This window comes from Onychomys torridus, chromosome 17, assembly GCF_903995425.1.
Source record: "Onychomys torridus chromosome 17, mOncTor1.1, whole genome shotgun sequence".
Classification (NCBI taxonomy): Eukaryota; Metazoa; Chordata; class Mammalia; order Rodentia; family Cricetidae; genus Onychomys; species Onychomys torridus.
The window spans coordinates 51,195,147-51,212,622 of NC_050459.1; the positions used below are offsets into that span (position 1 = coordinate 51,195,147).

General features: G+C 36.0%; 1 protein-coding gene across 1 annotated transcript in view; it reads right to left on the minus strand.

Annotated features, from left to right (window-relative positions):
* Positions 1-17,476, minus strand: part of Galntl6 (polypeptide N-acetylgalactosaminyltransferase like 6) — a 1,096,110-nt gene that overhangs the window by 1,010,766 nt on the left and 67,868 nt on the right. The window lies entirely within an intron of this gene.

The following is a 17,476-nucleotide window of genomic DNA, read 5'->3' on the forward strand; positions in this document are numbered from 1 at the left end:
TAATCCGGGGAGTGAGGCAGAGAACAGAAAGACATATAAGGCATGAAAACCAGGTAACAGAGCTAGTTAAGCATTTGTCTGGTTAAGCATTTAGGCTTTGAGCAGCACAGTTCAGCTGAGATTCATTTGGATGAGGACACAGAAGCTTGCAGTCTGAGGAAACAAGACCAGCTGAGGAACTGGCGAGGTGAGGAAGCTGTGGCTTGTTCTGTGTCTCTGATCTTCCAGCATTCACCCCAATACTTGGCTTTGAGTTTATTTTATTAATAAGAACTTCTAACAATTCTGCTACAATAAAGCCCTAGGAATCACTCTCAGTGGCCAAGCTGAATAAACTTATTATCTAACGTGGACAGTATAAGATTCTCTAGCATACTTAGTTGTTTTTTAAAACACGTTCTCATGACCTAAGTCATGAATTTTAACAAGCAGGCTATCTCCCCAACCTGAGAAACTCATTTTTAATTGTTTCTGATTTGTTAAAATGAAAATATAATCATATTATTTGCCCTTTTCCTCACCTTCCTCCAATCTCTTCCATATACCCGTGCCTCCATCTTCTCACACTCATGGCTTCTCATTTATTTTGATGTATGTATATGTAGGGGGTTGTGTGTGTGTATCCTATATAAATAAAAACAGCTTGTTCAGTTATATGTTATTTATGATGATCTTATAGTGTTAGAGAACCAATTAGGACTGTCCTCCTTAGAAATACTTTTTCTCCTGCTTTCAGTATTCCTTGGTTGTTGTAGTTCTTTGTCTAGGGCTGAGGACCTGGGAGGCTTTCTTAAAGCATTTAGCATGTCTATTGGTATCATTTTTGCTGAAGACTTGTCTAGGTGGTCATATTATTGAGAAATCATGAGTTTAGCTCCCCTGACATTTCCAGAAATCCTGTTTTCCTAGCACTTACAATCTTCCAGCATTCTCTGTGGTGATGTTCCCTGAGCCTTGGGTACAGGAATTATATTGTAGATGGATAAGCTGTGGCTGCAACACAAATCCAGCCAACTGAATTTGCTAAAAAAAAAAAAAAAAAGTATGTAAGCTAGTAAGCCTCATCTGAAGTCATCGTTATTGATAATTTAAAAGTGACCTAAGGGAATTACCACCCATTCATTATTGTTTCATATATGTTATATTTACCTGGAAGTTTACTTTTAGTTTAAGCCTGAATAGTTCTGCAAGTACTTGTACTACAAAAATAAAAGTAAACATGGGAAAACATTTTTTCCCTGAGATTAAGTTTCAAAGGACACATTGGTAAGGAATTTATATCATACTTAGAATGCTTTATATTGACAAAACAAACAGAAATAGGTGTTCAATTTTCAAGCAACTGGTAATACTTCAGTAAGTAGGCCAGTTAACCTTTTAACAACCTCATCATTTAATCCTCTGAATATTTTTCCATTAACAAATCTGTATACTTGGTAATACACATCAGATACTAACCTACTATTGTGGGTAGCAGAAACATTCTTACTTCTGCCTGGTTAAGGAGTAGAAAAGAGAGACCTTACAATAAAAAGCTATATTTTTTTTTCTTTTCACATGTCTTCCGTTGCACAAGAAGAAAGTTACATGAAATTCAAGATGTGCCCATACTACTAGGAAACTGCAACTTGGAAGGTAATTTTGAAAATGTCACAAAAGGACTACGTACTTCCATTGTCAGTATTTAACAGGCCCTGTGCTGATGAACCAGTTTGTCAGTGGCCTCTCTTTTGTACTCAACATCTCCACTGTATCATCACTACTAACTTTCATTCTATATGCTAATTTCACTTCCTATTCAATTTTTCAAACTCACGGTACAGATGCATGTCTTGGATAATATCACTTACCAATCTATGAGCTGTAGGTGTTCACTAGCCACCTTGTATTTTATTTTGCATTTACTAAAGATGATGGTCTTATTTTCTATCTATGGTTTCTAATATTCTTATTCATTGTGTATATAAGTTTATGCTTTTCTCTGTGAGAGTATATGGACATGCCAGTGGACATGTATGTACTTCAGAAGAAAAGCCTGGTGTAGTTCCTAGTCTTCTACCTTTTTGAGACCTCACTCTAGTAAAAATGTGTACTAGCAAAAAGACAAGTGATATTTACAAGTAAGTTATAGCTTGCACCTTATTTGTATTGATATGTATTAAATTGTCCATTTTGGAAAACAAAATCATGATGTCTTAAAAACTTAAAACCAAACATACAATATTATCTATCATCTATACATACATCTATCTACCAACATATAGGTGCACCTGAAAAGAAATGAACTCAGATATATCTTTAGTCTAATCATTTGTAGCACAATAGATTAAAAATGGGAAAAAAATCTAAGAGCCAATCAAAATATGAATGCATAAAGAAAATGTGGTGCATAAAGAAAACCAATCCAAATGGGCCATTTATATTATCAGCTCCTATAAAGGTCAGGGATCACTGCTGAAGACCACAGCAAAATACTGTCTTCTGGAAATGACATTACTACTGAACAAATGAACTGACAACAGCTGTGAATGCCTGTCCAAGACGAAAACAAACAAAATTCTAGCATACAGAGTGGAATGACCTTCAATTCTCCATCATTAAGTGAGAAATTTTGCTCTGGCTTCTCAGGGAGAAATAGTCACTTGTCTTTAAGGATGCAGCCCCAGTTAATCCAAGCATTGTTAGTGGATGACCCCACACTCATGAGTATTTGGGGAGCAAGATTGGACTCCATAGGTGAGAAAGACAGGTAGAAGAGGGAGGAGACAGTGGGAGCAGGGAGAGAGAACATAAATTTGGCAGCAAGTGAATCTGGAAGAGTGGGGGTGGATTTAAGAGAAAATACAGCAAGTCTATATTATATGAAATTCTCGAATAATCATTGAAAATTTACATCGCAAAGTAACATTCAACCATGAAAAGGAGCAAAATCCTTTCATTTGTGATAATCTGGGTGTAAGGAAAGATGATTATATTTAAAGAAGGAAGATTACCTCTTCTCTCCCAAATAAGGTGTCATAGGATCCTCAGTGTTGCTGCTAATGATCATCTTGACAAAATCTAGAATAATCTAGAAAACAGGGCTGTGGTATGAGTACAGGAAAGCATATTGCCATGAATATATTAATCAGTATGGAAAGACCTCAATTTAATTAAAATGAAAACCTAGTCTTTGATTAGAGGAATTCCTTGCTCAACCATACCTCATCAGCAGGAATTCTGAAATCTACAGCTTACTTTTAAATGAAATAGGACAGTGAATTAATAAACAGTTAAATTACATTTGTATGAATATGTGCAGCTGCCTCTGTCGTAAACCTATTATCTCTCATAATCCCTAATGTCTTCAATGTGTCTTTGCTGTTTTAATTGAACCTTCATCTATGCGGGTATTTACATTTCAAACCCTGCCTGCATGTGCTGCATAACATTGGACATACAACTTAAGTTCTTTGTACCTCTGTGTCTACACCACTGAAACAGATACAGCAAGATTTGGTAATATCTCCTTGTAATACTTTGGATTATTTTTGAGATTAACTCACCTAAAGCATGCAAGGGACATCAATGAATGCATGAATGTGATGATAATCAAGGCCAGCTTTTCTGTCAGTGAATTTTCAGTATATCAGTGGGATCTTCCCAGGCTTCAGTGAGAGTATGATAGCCTTAGGGTAAAACGAGAAGCATAACCAGGAAGATGTGCTGGCTAAGACGCCCTTTGGCCTAAGAGAGATTTCAGTTTGATGTTAAAGAGGACTCCACATCTACCAGAGAAGTGACTTCAAAGAACATTAAATAAAATTTATCAAGAAAAAAAAATAGACTTGTTTAATGTAACTAGGTAAACATAACAAAAGAATTGGCTTGTAAAGGTAAATGAGTTCATGAAATGTTTGAATGTTTCGATGACAGCTTAGACTCTGTTGACTTAAGGGAAAAATGGCTGTAGCAAGAACTGTTTAAATTATAACATTATTTTAAATCATTAAATAACCATTTAAATCTTCAATGTTGAATTCATCATTGTATTTAAGTTAAATGGAATTTCAGTCAGAAGGATAAGCTAAGAATTTAGCAGAAACAGATGGATGAAAATTTGACCCCGTATATTCATTATTTTCTAAAATACACATCGAAGAAAGAAAAAGAAGGGGCTGGATAGTGGTCAAAATGGAACATTGGGCATGTTGCTGAACTGAAAAGGTCCTTTATGCTTATGATTCTTAGAAGTTTATGATTGTATGAAGTATATAAGAAAAACATATTTAAGATTTAAATTCAAATGATAGGGTGAACAGTGTTGGAAAAATTACTCCAAAAGGGGCTGGAGAGATTCCTCTGCAGTACAGGCATTTACTGTCCTTTCAGGGGGCCCAGTTCCAGTTCTCAGGACCCATAGCAATCAGCCCATAAATGCCTGTAACTCCAATACAGGGGATCTCATGCTTCCTGGTCTCTGCACATAGTTCATATAAATACATATAGTAACACTTTTACACACTAAATAAATAAATAAATAAATAAACAAACAAGCAAACAAATAAATAAGTAAATAAATAAATAAATAAAAGTAGTACAGTTGCAAAACATGTAACCTTTTTTGTTTCTTTAGCAGGAAAGAAGACAGGAAAAGAAGATGATACAGGGGAAACATATCTAAATCATTTAAGGATTCATTTAATGCATGTACAGCTTAACCTACCACCTTTTAGAACAGTTGCTACAGCATTTATCTTGGTTCTTAGTGGGGAGCAGAGGGGCAGGACAGAAGTAGAAAGAATAACATATTGCAAATGGAGAAATTTGGGGAATGGTCAGTGACAGGTGAGTCCTGATCTTACTTAAAACCTTTATTTATCATATTAATGGCTAGTGCCCTGTCTCTGTTGCTGTGTCTCTCTTTGTGTGTGTGTGTGGGGGGGGGGTGCAGACTCTGTTCAGATTTTTATAATTTTAATCCATATTAATATCTTATATTTAACTTTCATTAATTAACTCCTACCTGACTTTGAAGAATTATCATGTGCTACACAACAAAATATGATTAGTTTTTCAATGCATTTATCTCATGGCCACCTACGCAAATTAAACACAATTCAATAGTTTTACTTGTCTTCCTCGGTTCAATAAAGTTTCCATTGATCTCCCTTCCCTTTGAATTTACAGGATATTGTATGCAAGCTGCAAAAGTATACAAAAGCTGGCTGCCTTGAGTTATTTGTTGCCACTGTTTATTTAATCACTTCTCGGATCAATTATAAACACCCCGAATGCAGAAGCTGTTTCTTGTACTTTAGTGTTAGCTAACACGACTGGCATAGGGAAAACATTAAATATGTGGTATTTTATTATTATGGCTCATAAGTTATTCAATTGTATTATAAGCAGGATTTTTATCACTATAGACGGGCGGGGCCAGTGGCTCAGTCTGTAAAGTGATTTTTGTGCAAGCTTGAAGAACTGAGTTCTGATCACTAACACCCTAGTTAAGAGTCTAATATGTTAGCCAAGCACTGCGAGGCATTGACAAGAGGACCCCTGAAGTTTAACAGTCAGCAAGCTGAATCAGTGCAATTTTGTATCGATAATAAAATGATGATGATGATGATGATATTAACAATGTGGAGAGCAATTGATGAAGACATGAAGCATCATCCTCTGCCTTCCATGTGCACATACACACTCACTTACATATACTCAACAACAGTAGAGCATGTATACACACTTATACCACACATACATCCAGCACACACTCACACACACAAAAAAATCAATAAATTCTGACAAAAAATTAATATCCACAATATATATATATTCCTTTTTTCTTTCTATTTAATAACATATTTGGATAATTTTTTACAAAAAAAACAAAAACAAAAACAAACAGAAAAACAAAAAAAAAATTGGTATCTCATGTTTTAAACTATTTTCATAAAACTAGAACAGAATCCAGATTTGTGGGCCTCTGACTGTGATCCTAAAACTTAGGAGACTGAGGGAAACACAAAATGATACAAAAACAACAAAAACACCAGGATCCCTTGAGCTGAACAGCAAGTTTGAAGCCATCTGGATTATATGTCAGGAGCCCATCTCTAGAGCAAAAGTCAACAATGACAACACCAGCCAGTAGTAATAAAGCATCTTCTGTGTGCTTATAATTAATGTCTGGAAAAGGAGTTTACAAACAGTGCTAACGAGAGCAGGGCATTGAATTCTGTGCCGATAGGGTCAGGTTCTGGGCAACACTGGGAAGGTTGCTGGGCAGAACTCTATCAATGGAGAAAACTGTAGGTTTCTTGGATTGCAAGACTGACTGCATTTGGAAAGAGGATTAATTTAAAGGCCTATAGATTGTTTATGAACAATAAAAGCTGTTTGTTTGATACTGTAAAATGTTAAGCACTAACATCTTAATGTTGATCACACAGAATCCACTTGGACTTGGAGGTATATTGTAAGAATGCCAATAATTTTGACAGAGGCTTTTGAACTATTGACAATTTTTCTATTCCCAAACAATAAGCTTGGCTATTAGGTTTCCTTTGTCACTGGGGAAGAATGAAACTTTTTCAACATTTTACCACTTATTTCTTTTGTGGACTCTGCCTCACTCTTTACTGAGTTCTGTAAATAATCTGCTCCCAGGGGACTGGCCTTTCGTTTCTGCTTTGCCATTTCCAATTCTGCTTTCATCTGACTTTCTTGCCACTTTGTATTTTATCATTTTTACATCTTATTATGTTGTGCCTGCTTCAGCATAGTTCTGAATTCGAACACACAATAGTTCTCATAGTTCCAATTAATTGGCTTACCTACCCTTTAGGTGGCCTATTCTTCAGGCTCTTGTGCTAATTAACTCCCTTTCCCCCCCAGCACCTCTCAATGCGGAATGCTGCAGAGGGGAGCAGAACCAGAAAGAATAAACATATGTTCCCTAGGGTGTGAAGATATCCATTCAATCAATCTCAACCTCCCAGCACCTAGTTTCATGACTATTTAAGGGAACAGCCAAACAGTGAACACTGTTCACGTTGCATCAGTAGCTATCCTAAGAGATCTATTTAGAGGAAATATTTGGTTATTTTCACAAAGTAACTTTGTTTCAGAATAGTGATAGGCATGGCACAGCACCTAGATCGGAGAGCAGGCTGAACAAGGACTCTTGGAGCCTAGAGCATAAAGGCCAAAGACCTAAGTAACTGTCCTAAATCTTAATTAGAGCTCCCTAGATCTGATGCTGATGAGGCGCTCAGAATTTGCTTACATGTGATTGTTGCCTTGGATATGTAGGACCTATAGTTTGTAGGTGGTTTGGAAAATGCCTTAACTATTAATGCCTTTTTCTGTAACAGCACATCCTTAGCAAATGGCCCACTATATGGAAGGAGCTCAGTGATACTTGCTAATTTAATGACATAAATAAAGAATGAAGATACTTTAATATTTCTTCAAGAAAAATATGTGCCCAAATCTTAAGATTTACCACAATATCTATCTGAAAACAAACTTAACTTATAGCATTATAAAAACAACCAGAGACATAAAGTAAGATGTACTTCTTTACATTTCTTTATTAATTTATTGAATATGTGTATGAGCCATGATATATGTGTGGAGATCAGAGTGCAATTTTCAGGAGTCAATTCTGTCCTTCTACTTACTATGGGGGTCCCAGGGATAAAACAGATCATCAGGTGTGGTGGCAAGCAAAGACTGACAAGATTTCTCAGTAATGACAGAGTCACCACCTTATACAATATCTGTTAAAATACATACATACATACATACATACATACATACATATATACATAAGTACATACATACATATATAATATAAAATTATAGCACTATTTAAAGTACAATGTGATTTTGTACTCAAGGGATTCAAAATTCTGAAATTTACTCATAATAAAAGGCAGTAAAAAACTGAAGCATGTAAAAAGACAAGGCTGAAACTCCACAGTCAATATGACTCTAATTTTTGGCACCTTCACATGTGATAAACCAAATGTAACAAAGCAGTTCAAGCAAAGATAGTTAAAGAGAAGGAAGTCAAGTTACATACAGTCTTATAAAATGATACTCTCTCCAAATATGCTGAGAATACATGATGGTATGCCAGGATGACTGTGCATCTATCAAGTGCCTAATTTGAAAGGTAAATTACATGGTTTAATTCCATGTATAGTATACTTCCGAATAAAAACCAGGAGGCAAAAGTGCATGGAACTTGTCACTGTAAGTGTTTCCTATAGTACACTCAATACACAGTACTAAGTAGAACAGGAGCCAGGCCTGGTGACATAAGTTGTCCACTTAACACTTGGAAGAAGTTCAGTTATTGGGGATGTATCTTGTTAGAGGCCAGCCTGTGTACCATGGAGAGAAGAGACATGAACAGCTTGATTGTATTTCCTTGATTCACATAGAAGGGGGTCAATGGAAAAATGGTTCGTGGGACTGTAATTTTATGAATGTGAAAAGGTACAGGTGGTAAAACTGGACCTTTTTATAACTGGGAAAAAATACTTCATTTTGCTGATCTATCTTTTCTCACAATGTCTAACTGGCAGCAGTTTTATTAGTGCATTTCCAACATCAAAAGTTGTATGCGAAATTAATGTATCTTTTAATCATTATTTTTCCCATTTAAAATGAGTTCTGCCTGATTCATTATCTTTGTTAATTATAAAAAATGAAAGAAAGAGGTCAATCCTGCTTGTACAAAAGCAGCAGTTATTAAAATGGCACATAACTGGATCCTACGCTCAGCTTAGACTCGCTGCATTACATGGACTTTCCTTCACTGTAGTGATATAGGGGGTAACTTTAGAAGTATTTTTTTCTGCCTTATCAAAGGAGGTAAAAAAAAATTTTCCCTTTGTTTTTCTCTTTTAACTGTGCCCAAACCAGAGACTTAAGAAAGCAGTAATGCAAGAGCTGCCTGTCATGATGAGGCAGGTATTTTGGTCTGTCACTGACTCTGATTCATGCTTGACATACTCTGACCCTCACTTACTGTTGGGAGGTAGTGGATTTATGGTTTTAAATGAAATATGTTCTGAGTCAATATTCTGCAGTAGTTCATTTCAACCAGTGGCATTTTGACAAGGCTGCTTCTCTGTAGAGGACGACTAAAAATACACGTTATTTTCATTTTGAACTTCAACAAAGGCTGTAATTTGTAGCCATGCTTTAGGTAGTTCCCAGAGAATGGAAGAGAACAATGGGCCTGTGGCAGAATTGGCCAATGAAACTTGGAATGACTGAAAGTAACTTCTGAGGAAACCTTACTTTGGAAAAAAAAAATACTTTTTTTTGAGATTATAATAATTACATCATTTTTCATTCCTTTTTCTCCCCCTGCCCCCAGTCTTCCTTTGTACTCCTCCTCACTGCTCTCTTTAAAATTCATGGCCTCTTTTTCTTTAATTATAGTTGTTATTATGTGTGTGTTTGTGCACATGTGCATATATATGCTTTTCCTAAATGTATAAATGTAACCATAGCAGTCTATACAATGATACACACATGTATATGTGTTCAGGACAATTCCAGGATGCCTTAACTCTAGACTAAGAATTACAGGCAACTGAGGAATTCGAGAATGCGAGAAATAGTCTTCCTTAGAGCAGAGCATACACCATTTGGCTGTCCACACTGATATTTATATGTGTGTGTGTGTGTGTGTGTGTGTGTGTGTGTGTGTGTGTGTGTAATATATATATTATAAGTAGGGAAAGAGTCAGGTCTCACCCAACAGAGAGCAACTGAGAAGCTTGCTGAGGGAACTAGAAAGGCAGAACAAGAAGAAAAAGGAATTAAGCCAATTTTAGGAATACAGCACTCAAGAGACGTGAGGTGAAATGGAGATATTGTGGTTGTTTGGAAGTTCATACAGAAACTGGTCCCATTTTTCAATGTAATAAAACTGCAAATAACTTTTGTAAAGGTTAATCTCCATTGACCACTTGAAAAGATCTAGAAACACATAATAGACGGGTTTGGACATGTCTGTGGGGAATAATCTCAATTATGTTAATTGAGATGGGAAGACACGCCCACTGTGGGTGGCACCACCCCCTGGTCTGGAATTTCACTTAATTAAATTAATTAATTAATTAATTAATTTTTGTTTTGTTCTTCAAGACAGGGTTTCTCTGTGTAGTTTTTGGTGCCTGTCCTGGATCTTGCTCTGTAGACCAGGCTGGCCTCAAACTCACAGAGATCTGCCTAGCTCTGACTCCCGAGTGCTGGGATTAAAGGTGTGCGCCACTGTCAACTAGCTATAGACTGGAATTTTAAGCTATACAAAATGAAATAGTAAGCTCAGAAGTATTCACAGTTCTCTGCTTGATTTGGGATATAATATGACTATTATTACTGTTGTAACTTCCCTTCAAAAATGGACTATAACCTCGAATGTAAACTAGAATAAACTCTTCTATTATTCTGTCACAGTATTTTATCATAGCAACAGAAAACACTGTATACGCCTTCATGGTTGTATCTAAAGGTCATGTGGCCTGAAGTGTCTTGCTTTTCATGAATATTCTCTTTCTTAATGAAAAATAAAATATTTAGCAAATGTTAACCAGCAGAGCTGTTAGTTACAACTCAAGTAATAAGGGCTGTTTTTCATTATATCAAACATTATAGTTATAAATATAATTATCTAACTTTACTTTGAGGTCAATTATCTTTCTACTGGTAAATGAGTCTTCCCATTGTTTTAAGTTATATCTCTATGGGACCTATCACTTTCCTAAAGTTTCATTGCTTCTGTCTGAATTTTATAAACTTTATTTAACACCTACTTGTGACCCTTAAAACTACTCAAGTATTGTATTAATATAAAAAAACTGCAATAATATCAAAATGATAATGTAAGTAATGAAGTTAATAGACTAATGTAGATGATAAAGAATATATTATTTTCAATGTATAGTACCTATATTATATGGTCTTAATAGATTTACACTGCTCTCTATTTCATTTCCTACTCAATATTTCAGCACAATTATAGAAAAATATCATATTGCATTATCTTTCACTAAGAATTTTTCCAAATTGGTTTTGACATATTTTTTTATAACATGAAGTTGACTGGGATTATTAGAATATCAAAAATCTGTTCCATGGTGCATGATTCATTAGCAAGATTCAATGCCATGTGTGTTTTCATTATGAGCTACTGAGAAGCCTTGCCAAACAGCCTTAGAGTAATTAGGAAATCCAAAGAATTCTAGAACCTACTTTTTTCCAATTATACATGCAATCAATATTTCTCTCTCCCATTCTATCATAAAAAAAGGTTGTGTATTCTTCATAATTAAATAACTGAAACTAAGCTAAGAAAATAGCTCGCTTTGTAGTCTTTGCTCTGCAAAAGGGTAGGACAGGAGTTGAGTCCTCAGAACCCATGTTAAAAAGCATGCAGTTGCTGTGGTGTAAGCTTGCAGTAACAGTGCTGGAGGAGTGGAGACAGGCAGATCCCTAAGGATTGCGGGCCAGCTAGCCTACCCAATGTGCCCAGCTCCAGTCAATGAGAGAGGTTTTGTCAAAATAAGCAGTAGTTTCTGGGGAACTATACTTAGTATTGCCTTCTAGCTTCCATATTCATGCAAATACATACATACACACTGGCACATACATATGTACTTGTGGAATAAACCAATAAATGAATAAATTTTAAAAATAAAATTATTGAAACATAACTTTACTTTTTTATTTGTTTCAATGACTTTTGATTATTTCACTTTGCCCAAACATGTTCCATGGGGACAAGTTTTTGTCCATGAACTTATTATCTTTACCAAAATATATAACAATGATGTATAGTAAAAGGATTACTTAAATCTCGCCTTCTTATCAATCATGCAACACTTTGGATTTATCTCTCCTAACCTACCTAATACCATGTGTGTGTGAGTGTGTGTGTGTGTTGTGTGTGTGTGTGTGTGTGTGTGTGTGTGTGTGTGTGTGTCTTTGGCCATAAGATAGCCAAAGTATGTCTTTCTCCGAGACAGGAAATTCATGACCTACACTATAGATTTTGATGATTTATCTTCTTTTCCTCTCTCCAATCTCACAAGATTGTCTGTTGTTTAAGATTTAAGCAATATAATATAAATACCTTATTGCTTTCCCAAGACTTTTCAGAAGGCCTAACAGAACAATAGATGCTAGGAATTTCTGCCAGATTTTAAGAGCAATGAATACTAAGAGATACATTCTCTGTTACTTTTGCTTCTATATATCCTCTTAAAATAAAGCAAACTATTCAATCCTAAGACCCAAAGATACAATTATATCTAGATTTGTACTTGATGCACAAAGTTATGTAAACTCATCCAAAGAAATTTCAGAGAATTCAGTTTTCTCCAAATGCCATATGGAACAAAAATAATATGCTGATGATAATATATGCATTGAATCATCCTGAGTTGATTAATTAATTATAATTAAGGATTAATATGAGAGCTTTCTGGTGAATAAAGAAGAATCTGATTGTCCTCTTAAAATTTTGGAAAGATCATGTGGATTTGAGTGGATGGGAAGATCTGGGGGGAACTGGTGAAGTGGAAACCATGTCAGAATACATTCTGTAAAAAAAATCTATTTTCTATAAAAGAAAAACATAGGATAAAAGAAAATGAGTAAAACTAAGAACTTTCCCATCTTATATATCAAAATCCAATCCTAATTTTAGTACACACAATATTTTTGTTACATTAGTAACACTTATATTAAGATTCATGACTTTGATATGGGCTAAATAATCTTATTACTCATAATTCTCATCTCCATCTATAAATAAGTACTTGAACCGCACTAGATTCAGGGAGTAAAATAGTTTGAATTATTCCTTAAAGAACAAAACTGTGAAGTCCTAACAACTCCTGCCATGAAAATTCAGCTTTATTTACAGATCACATCATTACAGAATAATCTAATTATAGTGAGATTGGTAGGTGGGACTTCACACAACAAAGTCAGTATCTTTATAGATCTATAGATCGATGTTAAGGTACATGAAAGGGGAGCAGCACTCACAAACAAAGAATTGTTAAACAACTGTAGAAAGGTCTGGATCTTACTCTTCATGGAAACACAGCCTTGCTCACATCTTGATTTCAGACTTTTAGAGCTGTAAGGAAATACATTCTTGTTTTTAAAGCTACTGAGTTCTGAATACTGTGATATGACAACCATACTAAACTAACTCTAGGAGCAAAATTGAAAACAAAAAGTGAAATCCCATTATTTTTTATTTATTTATTTATTTATTTTTCTCCTTTTTTTATTTATTATATTTGTATTTTGATTTTACATATCAGCCATGGGTTCCCCTGTCTTCCCCCCAACTTCCTTCCAGCCCCTCCCCTCCATTCCCATCTCCTCCAGGGCCAAGACTCCCCTGGGGATTCATTTAAACCTAGTGGATTCAGAACAGGCAGGTCCACTCCCCTCCTTCCAGGCTGAGCAGAGTGTCCCTGTGTAAGCCCAAGGTTCCAAACAGCCAGCTTATGCACTAAAGACAGGTCCAGGTCCCATTGCCTGGGTGCCTCCCAAACAGTTCAAGCTATTTAATTGTCTCACTTATCCAGAGGGCCTGATCCAGCTGGGGGCTCCACAGCCTTTGGTTCATAATTCATATGCTTCCATTCTTTTTAAATTGTAATATAATTACATTTCTCCCTTCCTTTTTCTCCTTTCAACCATTCCCATGTATCCCCTCCTTGCAATTAAAGTAAAAGGAAGCCCCTTCCTTTCTTAATTGAATTACAGATTCATTGAGCTTATGACCTTAAGCATCTTACTCAAATATTGGTTTTATCAAGTATAATTTAATAGAAGTTAAATTAAAAGCTATATTTTATGATCACATACGTATGGCCTACAATTTAATCTAAAAGTTTCAATGATAATATAAGGCAAGACATAAAAATGATAAATATATCTGTTTGCCTTAAACCAAAGTTCAGCTATGGCTTCAAGCACAAGCTAAGAAAAAAGTTTTGTCAGGTACAGCATAAATTATCTCTATGGAAAGAAATGCAAATGCTTTCTGGAATATACTATAAAGTAACATACTGGATTTGCTCTGTGCATAGAAATAAAGATGTATTTGAATATATTCAGCAAAATATATTTAACAAAGTCACAAAAATGAATCTAAACATACCTAGAATGGCACCTGGCTTGGAACTAAATCTTTCTTGTTAGTGTAGCAATTTTTAGTGTAATTTAAAATTTACATTTGAAGTTTAAGAACAACTTCACTGTGGAGGATTAAACACTGGAATATTTATAACACAGTTAATACTCACTGCTGCATTATTGTCTCAACTTTTAGAGCAATAGGAAAAGAGGTATCCTGTAGGTCTCCTTTACAGCTCATGTTAATCCTATTGTATTTTACTGATAATATGAACCTTACAAGATAAAGTTATTAATTGAAATGTGCTACATCATTTCTCTGAGATGGAGTTCTTGTGGTAATGTATTATGTTCCCCAATATACTGTCTCTCCCAATAAAATTACCTGAGGATCAGAAGAAAAAGCCAGCCACTATATTAACATAGAAGTCAGGCAACAGTAGCACACACCTTTAATCCCATCACTTGGGAGGCAGGGATCTGTCTGGATCTCTGTGAATTCAAGGCCACACTGGGAACAGAGCCAGGCATGGTAATGCATGTCTTTATTCCCAGCACTAACCATAGAGATCTGGAGGTCTGTACAGACAGACAAGGAGTGACAGAGCTAGGCAGCAAGAGGAAGTGATGTAGGTGGGCTGAGAGAGCAAATGAGGGAAGAGAACAGAAAGGCATATAGGTGTGGGTAGACAGGAAGTAGCTTGCTTTGGAAGCTGCAGAGTTGGTGAAGTGAGATTAGCTGTGGCTTTCCCTATTCCTCTGCTCTCTTTCAGGCTTTAACTCCAATTTCTGGCTCTAAGATTTTTATTAATAAGACCATTTAGCCATTCATCTACAAGTTCTAGCATCTCCAGGTCCAAATATAACCCATTTAAATGATGTTGTTATTCTGCATGTAGAATGCATATGAACTCAACCCTCTTTAATTTCTTTTGCATTATGAGGCAACTATCTCCCAGGTCATTTTTTGTAAGAATACAGGCATTGTAACTGACATCATACTTAGGCTGAGTGCTATTTTCTTCTTAAGGGAAGAAATAGTTTTAAAAGAAGTATAAAATATCAATTATAAACTTAATTTATCCACAGCTGCACAATAATTTAGCTTTAAATATTTTAATGTAATTGTTCACTACTTTATTCATACGCATTTACATAATAATGATGAAATAAATTGGTTTTATTTTTAGTTTGTAACATCCCATTTTCGTGTTAAATTACAAGATGAAGAAAAAAATGACTAGGATTTTCTAGGCCTCCAGTCCTAAAGCACTTCAATGAGGAGTATTGAACAATAGAAATGTGTTGTGTCACAGTTGTTGATATTACAAAGGTTGGAAGTTGTAAATCAAAATGTGAGCAGAGCTATATTTCCTATGAACATGTATTGCAGGATCTGTCCCAGGCTGCTCTGCCAAGCTCTGATGGGCCTGTGGTTGATGGGAATTATCTCTAATCTTCATATGATGTTTTCCCTGACAACGTTTGTTCCTACATCTCCATTTTTCATACAGACTCTAGTCATGTTGGAATAGGGTGTCCTGGGTAGCTGTTCCAGCTTTGACCTGGATTTATCACTCCTAGTGAGGCTTCCAGTAACTGCCACACCTATATATGATCTGTCCCTGGGGCGGAGCCTAGACTGGGAGCTCTTAAGACCCAAGATCCTGTGTGCTGGGGCTCTTGGTTCCTGGTGATCTTGAATTCCGGATGGTAGACTGAGCAGAGCTCTCCAGAGAACCTAGCTGGACTACACCTCACTCACCTCTCCTGGATCCTGTAACCAAGCCCTTTACTGGCTGTAAATTGCCACAAAATAAACCTCCTACCTGGAATTGCCTTAATAATTCCCTCAATAATAGAGATTTGCTTAATTCATCAGAACTAAATAACCATTTTATGAAGTGCTGAACATCAAGGGATTTAATGTGATGTTTTTTACTTTGGAATTTTTGGGTATTTGTTAGTTTGTTTGTTCTTTCTTTCTGTTGAGATGAAGTTGTTCTTGGTAGTATTGGCTACCCTGATAATCACTATGTAACCAAGGTTGGCCAAAAATTTACAGCAATCCTCCTACTCAACCTCTCAAGTCCTGAGATATCAGGCTTGTGCCACCATGTCCTAAAGTTTCTGAATTCTTGAGTGACACAATTCAAACCATAAAGAAGACAGAGGAAATACATTTATACAAACTATTTTGGTATTTGTATCAATATTCAAGATATAGTAAAATATCTGATGGTCTAATAAAGAGCTGAATGGCCAATAGTGAGGCAAGAGAGAGAAATAAGTGGGGCTAGCAGGCAGAGAGGATAAATAGAAGGAGAAATACAAGAGGAGAGAAAAAAGGAGGAGTAGAAGTAGCCAAAGGAGGAAGACTTCAGGGGCCAGCTACCAGGCTACACAGCAAAGCAGAGTAAGTGTAAGATTTACAGAAGTAAGAGAACAGAAAAGCCCAGAAGCAAAAGGTAGATGGAATAACTTAAAGGTAAGGGAAGCTGGCTAGAAACAATCCAAGCTAAGGCCAGACATTTATAAGACTAAGAATATGCCTCCGTGTGTGATTTATTTGGGAGGTGAGTGGTGGTCCCCCAAAAAGAACAAAAACAGGAGGCCAGGTAGTGGTGGTGCATGCCTCTAATCCCATCACTCAGGAGGCAGAGCCAGATGGACCTCTGAGTTTGAGGCCAGCCTGGTCTACAAAGAGAAATCCAGGACAGGTACCAAAACAACACAGAGAAACCCTGTCTCAAAAAAAAAAAAGTGAAAACCATGAAATAAAAGACTTTAAAGAAATGGAAAAGATAAAGTTAGAGTAAATGAAGTGATTCTGAGTAAGTGTCAGAGTGGGATATCAGAGGTACAAGCTGAGCCACGATCAGACAGCATTTCATCAGGTGTCAATCCTGTCCTAAGTCAGATCAAAAACTGGAAACCACATTCAAAGATTTGTACTGAAGCCATGCATCATTTTAAGCAGATTGCTTTTTTGTTTGTTTGTTTGGTTGGTTGGTTTGGTTTTTTCAAGACAGGGTTTCTCTGTGTAGCTTTGCACCTTTCCTGGAACTCTGTAGCCCAGGCTGACCTCAAACTCACATAGATATGCCTGCCTCTGCCTCCTGGGCTGGGATTAAAGGTGTGTGTCACCACCACCTGGCTTAGCAGATTGCTTTTTAATATCTTTTTTAGATGCATACATTTTGTTACCCTAATTAATTGTAATGGTATTCAATGTATTTCCATCCACTTATTCAATGTGCTTTCATCATATTCACCTTCCCTATCATTCACCCTTTCTCTTTTCCTA